This window comes from Anolis carolinensis, chromosome 1 (assembly GCF_035594765.1).
Source record: "Anolis carolinensis isolate JA03-04 chromosome 1, rAnoCar3.1.pri, whole genome shotgun sequence".
NCBI classification, from domain to species: Eukaryota; Metazoa; Chordata; class Lepidosauria; order Squamata; family Dactyloidae; genus Anolis; species Anolis carolinensis.
In genome coordinates, this window is record NC_085841.1 from 305966819 (window position 1) to 305974437 (window position 7619).

A 7619-nucleotide genomic window follows, 5' to 3' on the forward strand; every position below is an offset into this window, starting at 1 on the left:
AGAATGTTCCTGCCAATAAAGGGCAACATCTACCACCAAATGCATAGGATGCATTTACACTTTAGAATTAATGCAGCTTGACATCACTTTTACTGCCATAGGCCAATGCTATGGAACCCTGAGAATTACAGTTGTACACGGTCTTTTGATAATATTGCTGTCATCATTGGTTCAGTGTATTTTAATATATGCATTTTGATAGTATATTTTATCTGTGTGTTTTACCCACCTCGAGCTGTGAGGATAAACAAATAAAATATGTTATTATTTAGCCTTCTCTGACGGAGTGCTGGTATTTCACCAAACTACAACTCCCAAAATGTCATTGCATTGAACCATGACAATTAGTGGTGTCAAACTGTGTCAGTGTCAGATGCACCCATAGATTCTACAGTGTCAGATGCACCCATAGAGAACACAGCATTTAGAGTTTCAGAAACAATGCTGATGTAATCAAAGATGCTAAATGTATATTTATTACACTTTGTTACCAGTGTGATCCTTTTCAAAGTCTTGATTGATCTCTGGAATGGGGAAATTACACCACTCCCCTTGAGTGTCTCATCCCACGGAGTGGAGCTATGTGAGAACCTTGGTTTACTAAGGAACTTGAAGTGAAGAAATGAGCGTGAGAGAGATTGGAGCAGGCAGGGGAAAACTTTGGCTCTCCAGGTGTTTTGGACTTCAACTCCCACAGTTCCTAAATCCGGTAGGCTGTTAGGAATTGTGGGAGTTGAAGTCCAAAACACCTGGAGGGCTGAAGTTTGCCAATGCCTAGATTAGAACATGAATGGCAGAAACCTTGGGGCAGATCCGACTGCATACAGGCTACATCTCATTGGAAAGTCTACTGTATGGCAATGGTGACAGCAAATAAATTGTATTTCTTTGCTAACATTATTTCCGTAGAGTCAACCAGTGAAGCTACCTCAAACTCTAAAATTAGGACAATAAATAAAGTACAACACTCTGAAAACAGGGGAATTCCAGACATGAAACAATCAGGGCCAGCTAAACACCTCCCAACAAAGGATTCCCCCATGCAGGAATCAGCTTGGCCTTGAATCTGCAAGGCCGTTAAATGTTAATCAAGGTGATTAATTGCAACATTCACACTTTCCTTCAGTAGATAAGAGTTCTTTTTACCACCCTGGACCTTCTACAGATATATAAACCTCACTAGTTTCCAATACAACCTCTGAGGATGAAACTGAGCTGGACTTTTGGGGGGTCTGCCCCAGCAAGAGAGAGACCCCATGGCCCCAACAAAGAGGGATCGCTACTTTGGCGAGCTCAGAGAAGCCTGATTTCAGCAATTTTAGTTCCCTAAAATCCAATAAAAAGACTCTGCCAAAGTGAAAAAGCGCCACCGAGATGATTTATTAGCGATTCAGCTGAATAGGATGCGATGCCGCAATCATTCGTCAAGCAAAGCATGTAGATGCAGAGAAAAATGCCATTTTTATAAGAAATACAGAGGTTTGCTTTTCAAATTTCCCGCCCTTCTCCCTCCTCCCAGCTCCCTGGTGATTGGCTGGCGCGCTTCAGCTGGGAGGAGGCTTGGCCGCCTGTCCCGCGCTTGAGCCAATCACAGGGCTTTCCCCGTCTCGGTGTTTTGACCAACCAGAAGAGAGGGAGGCGGGATGAAGGGGAACAATGCTTTCATGAATGGATTATAGTTTTCCATGCCCGGCGGCCCCTGAGTCCGGACATCGGCCTTCTAAAGAAGCCTGTTTTATTGTCTTGAGATGGGTCTGTCATAGATATTGATCACTTAATCCAGGTTTTCCTGTCGTAATCAGATATAACACAATGGCAAGGCTGGGGTGGGTGATCTTTTGGTGGAGGGGTTTGAATAGCACACAGTTTTGGGAAGGGGGACTTTCCGAAGGTCCCTTTGTTCCTCATTGATATGTGATGAAGGGTTTGCCAAAGGGAATTCATTCTGATGGGCCAACTCCGAAGTCAGAGAGAATTCTCATTGTTATTATCCATGCAAATATGTTCTAAGATAATAGTCTTTTCATGACTGCTGATCATCCTTTCAGTGACAGGGCGCTTCCTTATGGGAAGGGAAGGGGGTGGAAAGGGGTCAGGGCAAAGACAGATACATGTAGGAAAATATACAGGAATAAGAGGAGTCCCCAGAGAATTTCATATCCAAACCATTCCCGCTAAAACAACTAATAAAAGTGATATCCTTAATACATCAGGAGTTCATAATTCATACAGAGAGACTTCATAAAATAGCTTGAAGAAAATTGAAGCCTGAAATGTTTTTCAGAAAGTCCAAAGTCCCAAAAAAGGGTTTGGTGGTCTTCATTCTTGTGCATCTTTCATTCACAGGATTGCTGTACGTTGCAGTTGTTGTGACAGTTAACAACAACAAAAATAGCAGTTTGAAATGTTAAAAATAACAAAAGTTGGACCACTGAACAACTTGTTGTGAGAAATGTGCAAATGTATTTTACAGATGAAATTGCATGGCTTTGTCCTGACTTGATAAAATCTCCAACAGATATAATCTTGGTGCCTGCTTGTCCAGTGTCATTCCATTTATACAACCTGAGAATGTGGGCTGGATCTTTGGAAAGGTGAGAGCCACCATAGCCCATCTACACTGACCACTTAATTTCAAACCAGTATCAAAGAAAGGGTTTTGTAAAAGATTTATATGATCTGAAGAGAAACCATTACAGTAATTATGGAAACCCACTAACCCTGGACAACTCACTCTCTCAGCCTCAGAGGGATATAAAGATAACCCCCCTCTCAACAAATCATGCCACAAAAATCCTGCGATGGGTTTCCTTTTAATTCACCATAAGTCAAAATCAACTTGAAGGCACATTACAACAAGAAGTATGCTGTCTCAATTCCTCTCTCCCTTATCTTTCAACCTGATGAGGAAATGCCCTTCAAAAAACAAGAAATCATCAAATCTAAAAGTATTTGAAATATCTGTGGTTGTGTTTTCAAGTAAATTCTGACCCACGGTGACCCTGAGGCGAAGCTATCATAAAGTATTTTGCGCAAGATTTCTTCCAAAGTGCCTTTGCCTTCCCCTGAGGCTGAGGGAACGTGACTTCCTGAAGGCCACCCAACGATTCCCATGGCTGAGAAAGGATACAAATATGTTGCTTGTGTTGGTTGTTGTGAAGATGCACCTGACTGAAATATAATTTTTATTAATTGTCAGAAGGAAAATGGTCTGTATTAATTGTAATTTTGAAATGTAAATCAGGTAGCACAACAGAGATGGCAGGGGGAAGTTGGTTAAGGATAACAGATGATGGAACGTAAAGGTTTCCTTAGCAACGAACACTATGACCTGAAGTTCGGCCTGCAGAAATAAAGCTATGTTATAATCTCCTTGTTTCTGATCTCAATTGGAAAACAAGGCCAGGAATATATTTAAAGCAGTGGTTCTCAACCTGTGGATTCCTGGATGTTTTGGCCTACAACTCCCAGAAATCCCATTTAGTTTACCAGCTGTTAGGATTTCTGGGAGTAGAAGGCCAGAACATCTGGGGACCCACAGGTTGAGAACCACTGATTTAAAGGAAGGCATGCTTCAACATTTTTCTTGTTGTTGTATGCCTTTAAGTCATTTCCAACTTATGGCAGTCCTATCTCAGGGCTGCTGCTCTGCTGCTGCTCAGTCATTTAGTCGTCTCCGACTCTTCGTGACCTTCATCGAGGCACTCAAGCCCCAGCACCATGTCAAGATAACGATCCAAGCTGGAGTATCTCAGGGATTGCCAGCCAAAACTTATTTAAAGACTGGTTGCCATTGCCTTCCTATAAACCTGGGTGGGCTCTAAGATCTGCCGGGGAGGCCCTCCTCTCAGTCCCACCTCCGTCTCAAACCTGCCTGGTAGGGACGAGGGAGAGGGCCTTTTTGGTTGTTGCCCCCCAGCTTTGGAAAGCCCTCCTCAGGGAAATCAGGCAAGCCCCCACAATTCAATCTTTTCGGAGGGAGCTGAAGACATAGCTGTTCAAGCAGGCCTTTGATAATGATTAAGGTATCATCTGTATTGGATGACCTAAATGAAGTTTTACCCTGACATTTTAATGCTGATATTTTTAACCCGTCTTGTGGCTGGGACATTAAACTCGGTTTGTATAGTTTGCTTTTAATTACAATCTGTTATTTTGTTTTACTGTTGAGGGAGACATAGTTTTAAAACGGAATTTTCAGGGACGTTTCCAACAACTATAGGTCCCATATGTCCTGATTTACTGCCATTTTAACCTAATTTGCAAAGGCCTTTGTGAGGCCCATGTCTAAGAAAATGCTGACAGTTTGGAAAAACGTTGCTGCAGGAAGGAAGTTAACCTTTCAAGGATAAAAGTACGAGGGTTGAATGAAAAGTAATGCCTCCACCTTCATTACTTGGGTTTCGATGGGAATATTTTAATAAATCAAACGCAGAAATAATCCTTAGAATGGGCTCTTTAACTACCACTATTCACTTTTCCACATCATCACCAGACAAATGGATACATTTCTGCCAACAATGAACAAGAGTCTCACAGGACCCATCGTGCACAGATCTTTTGGAATCTACTTTGGTTCACTTTCCTGGCAGGCATGGTCAAACTTGGGCCCTCCAGGTGTTTTGGATTTCAACTCCCACAATTCCTAACAGCTGGTTTGAGGGCCTAGTTTGCCCATGTTTGTTTTGTCGAAGGCTTTCATGGCAGGAATCACTGGGTTGTGTTATCGACCGCGTTTTAGGGGATCGGGCCCTTAAGGAGAGACCCGACCCGGTCCGGAGGGAACGGACCTTGGCGAAGCCAAAAGGAGAATATAAGCCGCAATACAACCTGAAGCCGAAATGAAGAAGGTCTGCCAAAGTTGAAGGAAAATCCGCCAAGGAGTCTTTATTGAGCGATTCAGCCGAAAAGGACGCTAATAGCGATCATTCAATCTACTAGCGTAACATATGTTTCAAATAAAGCCATATTTATACAATGTTTCGGTCTGACAGCCCTTTGAATTTCCCGCCCCGCTCCCCCGCCCATCTGATCGTGGATAGGCTGGGAGGTTGAACGAGGCGGGCTTTCGTTTCCCGCCTTGCTCTGCTGGCCCAATGGGGAGCCGTTTTTGTCCCCACTCGGGCCAATCAGAGAGGAGGAGGCGGGAGCTATTGAAACAATGAAGTGACAGGACAGGAAATATCAGATTAATCCTTGCCCGGCCGATTTCTAAAGGAATTAATGGCACCCATCAAGGATGTCCGGGGTCCTGTCACATTCACAGACTTTAGATATGCCTTGGGGTGTCAGACGGGAAGTGGTGATGGGTGTTGATGAGCCAAAATGGACAGGCTCCACAGGGCGCTCAACGTGGGGCGTCCTGGAATTTCCTGAGATATGACAATGTTTGCCCTGGGGGCTGAATCACCTTTAGGACTATACTCCGAATTTGGTGACTCAGCCTTATATTGTCCATGCAATCTGTATTAGATTGGGTTAAACTGTAGCAGATTATCCTTTTGTTTTTTGGGAAGGGAGGTCTGGGTCATAGGGGCTAGGGTTCATGTTGGGGTCAAAATATTTCCCATTTGATTTCAGGATTTGACAATTATATGAGATAAAATGAAAAATAAAATAAAGTTGGAGCGTAAACCCAGCTAGGAAAAACACATAATTTCCGGGGATCCCAAAGAGTACAAATACATATAGGCAGATAGACAGATTTCAAGGAAGTAAGGGGGAAATCCATAGGGGGGTTACATTGCATAAAGGGGAATCATGGATGATATAAACAATTGAAAACATTTGATAAGAACGAGGTTTACAACATCTGGGGAACCCAATATGGAAAGTCATAGGAGTGGAGTTCTAGCAGCATGATTTCACAATTCATGAAGTTAGCCCAACGATTAGAAGTTCATACAACAGTGGGTCATGAGGGTGTCCAGGTACATAGAATATGAAAATCCATGGATACATGAGGGAAAAGAGTTCATCTGTGATGGAAGGAATTCATAGAAATGGCATGGGGACGGGGCCCATGTGGGTTATAGTCTTCGGAGGTATAAGATTTCATAAGTCCAGGGGTAGGTCTGGGGAAGAGTGTTCTTCTCCTTCATAAAATTATGAAGGTATGAATGAAACGTGGAGGGCACCCGTCCGGGCACCCCCTGGCAGCTGCAGAGAGAGTGAGGGTACTTGGAGATCTATGTCTCTCCAGCGGGAGAGCGATCCCCCCATCCCCAGTTCACAGAAAGGGGCTAGGGATCTCTTAAAACCATTCCGCGAGCCGCGGGGAGAGGAAAGTCCGGGATAAGGCTGGAGGAGGGCAGCCCGGCTTGAAAAGACAGTCGGTCCCGTTTGACAGTCAGCTGTTGAGGTGCCGAAAACTGGACCGATTTCGGTTCCGTTGGTGGTCTTCGAGTCAGGAGCCTTAGAAAGGGTTAGGACTAAAAGAGGAGCGTTCTAGGGGTAATTTTGATAGAGATATGAGCCAATTTATATCGTCCGCCGTATTAATCTATGGCGGAGAAGCCTCCGCTAGGGTTTTTAAAGATCAGACGGGTTAGTGAGAGGGAGAGAAATTGCATGCAAAGGAGAGAGTCAGAGAATGACACAAAATAACCAGATAGAGAGTGTTACTGTTAAAATAAATGCTACTTTTATTGGGGGATTTGTTACATAGTGCAGGGAAGGGGAAAGTGAAGAAAAAAAAATCTTTTAATAATAGTCTGCTGCGGTCCCGCTCCGTTCCTTTGGTGGCTGATCTGCGGAACTCCTCGCTGCGATTTCAAATCAATTTGAAAGCCGGGGTGACGGTCATCAGTTGTTGTGAGTTTTCCGGGCTGTTTGGCGATGTTCCAGAAGCATTCTCTCCTGACGTTTCACTCACACCTATGGCAGGCATCCTCAGAGGGTGTGAGGTCTGTTGGAAACTAGGCAAGTGGGGTTTATGTATCAGTGGAATAATGTCCAGGGTGGGAGAAAGAACTCTTGTCTATTTGAGGCAAATGTGAATATTGCAATTGATCACCTTGATTAGCACTGAATAGACTTACACCTTCAAAGCTTGGTTGCTTCCTGCCTGAGGAAATCCTTTGTTGGGAGGTGATCAGCTGGCTCTGATTGTTTTTCGTCTGGAATTCCAGTTTTCTGAGTGGTGTTCTTTATTTGCTGTCCTGATTTTAGAGTTTTTTAAAATACTGGAAGCCAGATTTTCATGGTTTCCTCCTTTCTGCTTGTGGATTTCAATGGCTTCTCTGGGTAGTCTGACGTGGTGGTTTGCCCATACAGCAGAGTCTCACTTATCCAACATTCACTTATCCAACGTTCTGGATTATCCAACGCATTTTTGTAGTCAATGTTTTCAATATATCGTGATTTTTTGGTGCTAAATTCATAAATACAGTAATTACTACGTAGAATTACTGCATTTTAAACTACTTTTTCTGTCAAATTTGTTGTATAACATGATGTTTTGGTGCTTAATTTGTAAAATCATAACCTAATTTGATGTTTAATAGGCTTCTCCTTAATCTCTCCTTATTATCCAACATATTCGCTTATCCAACGTTCTGCCGGCCCGTTTATGTTGGATAAGTGAGACTCTACCTGTTTCCTGGTATAAAACTCAATGA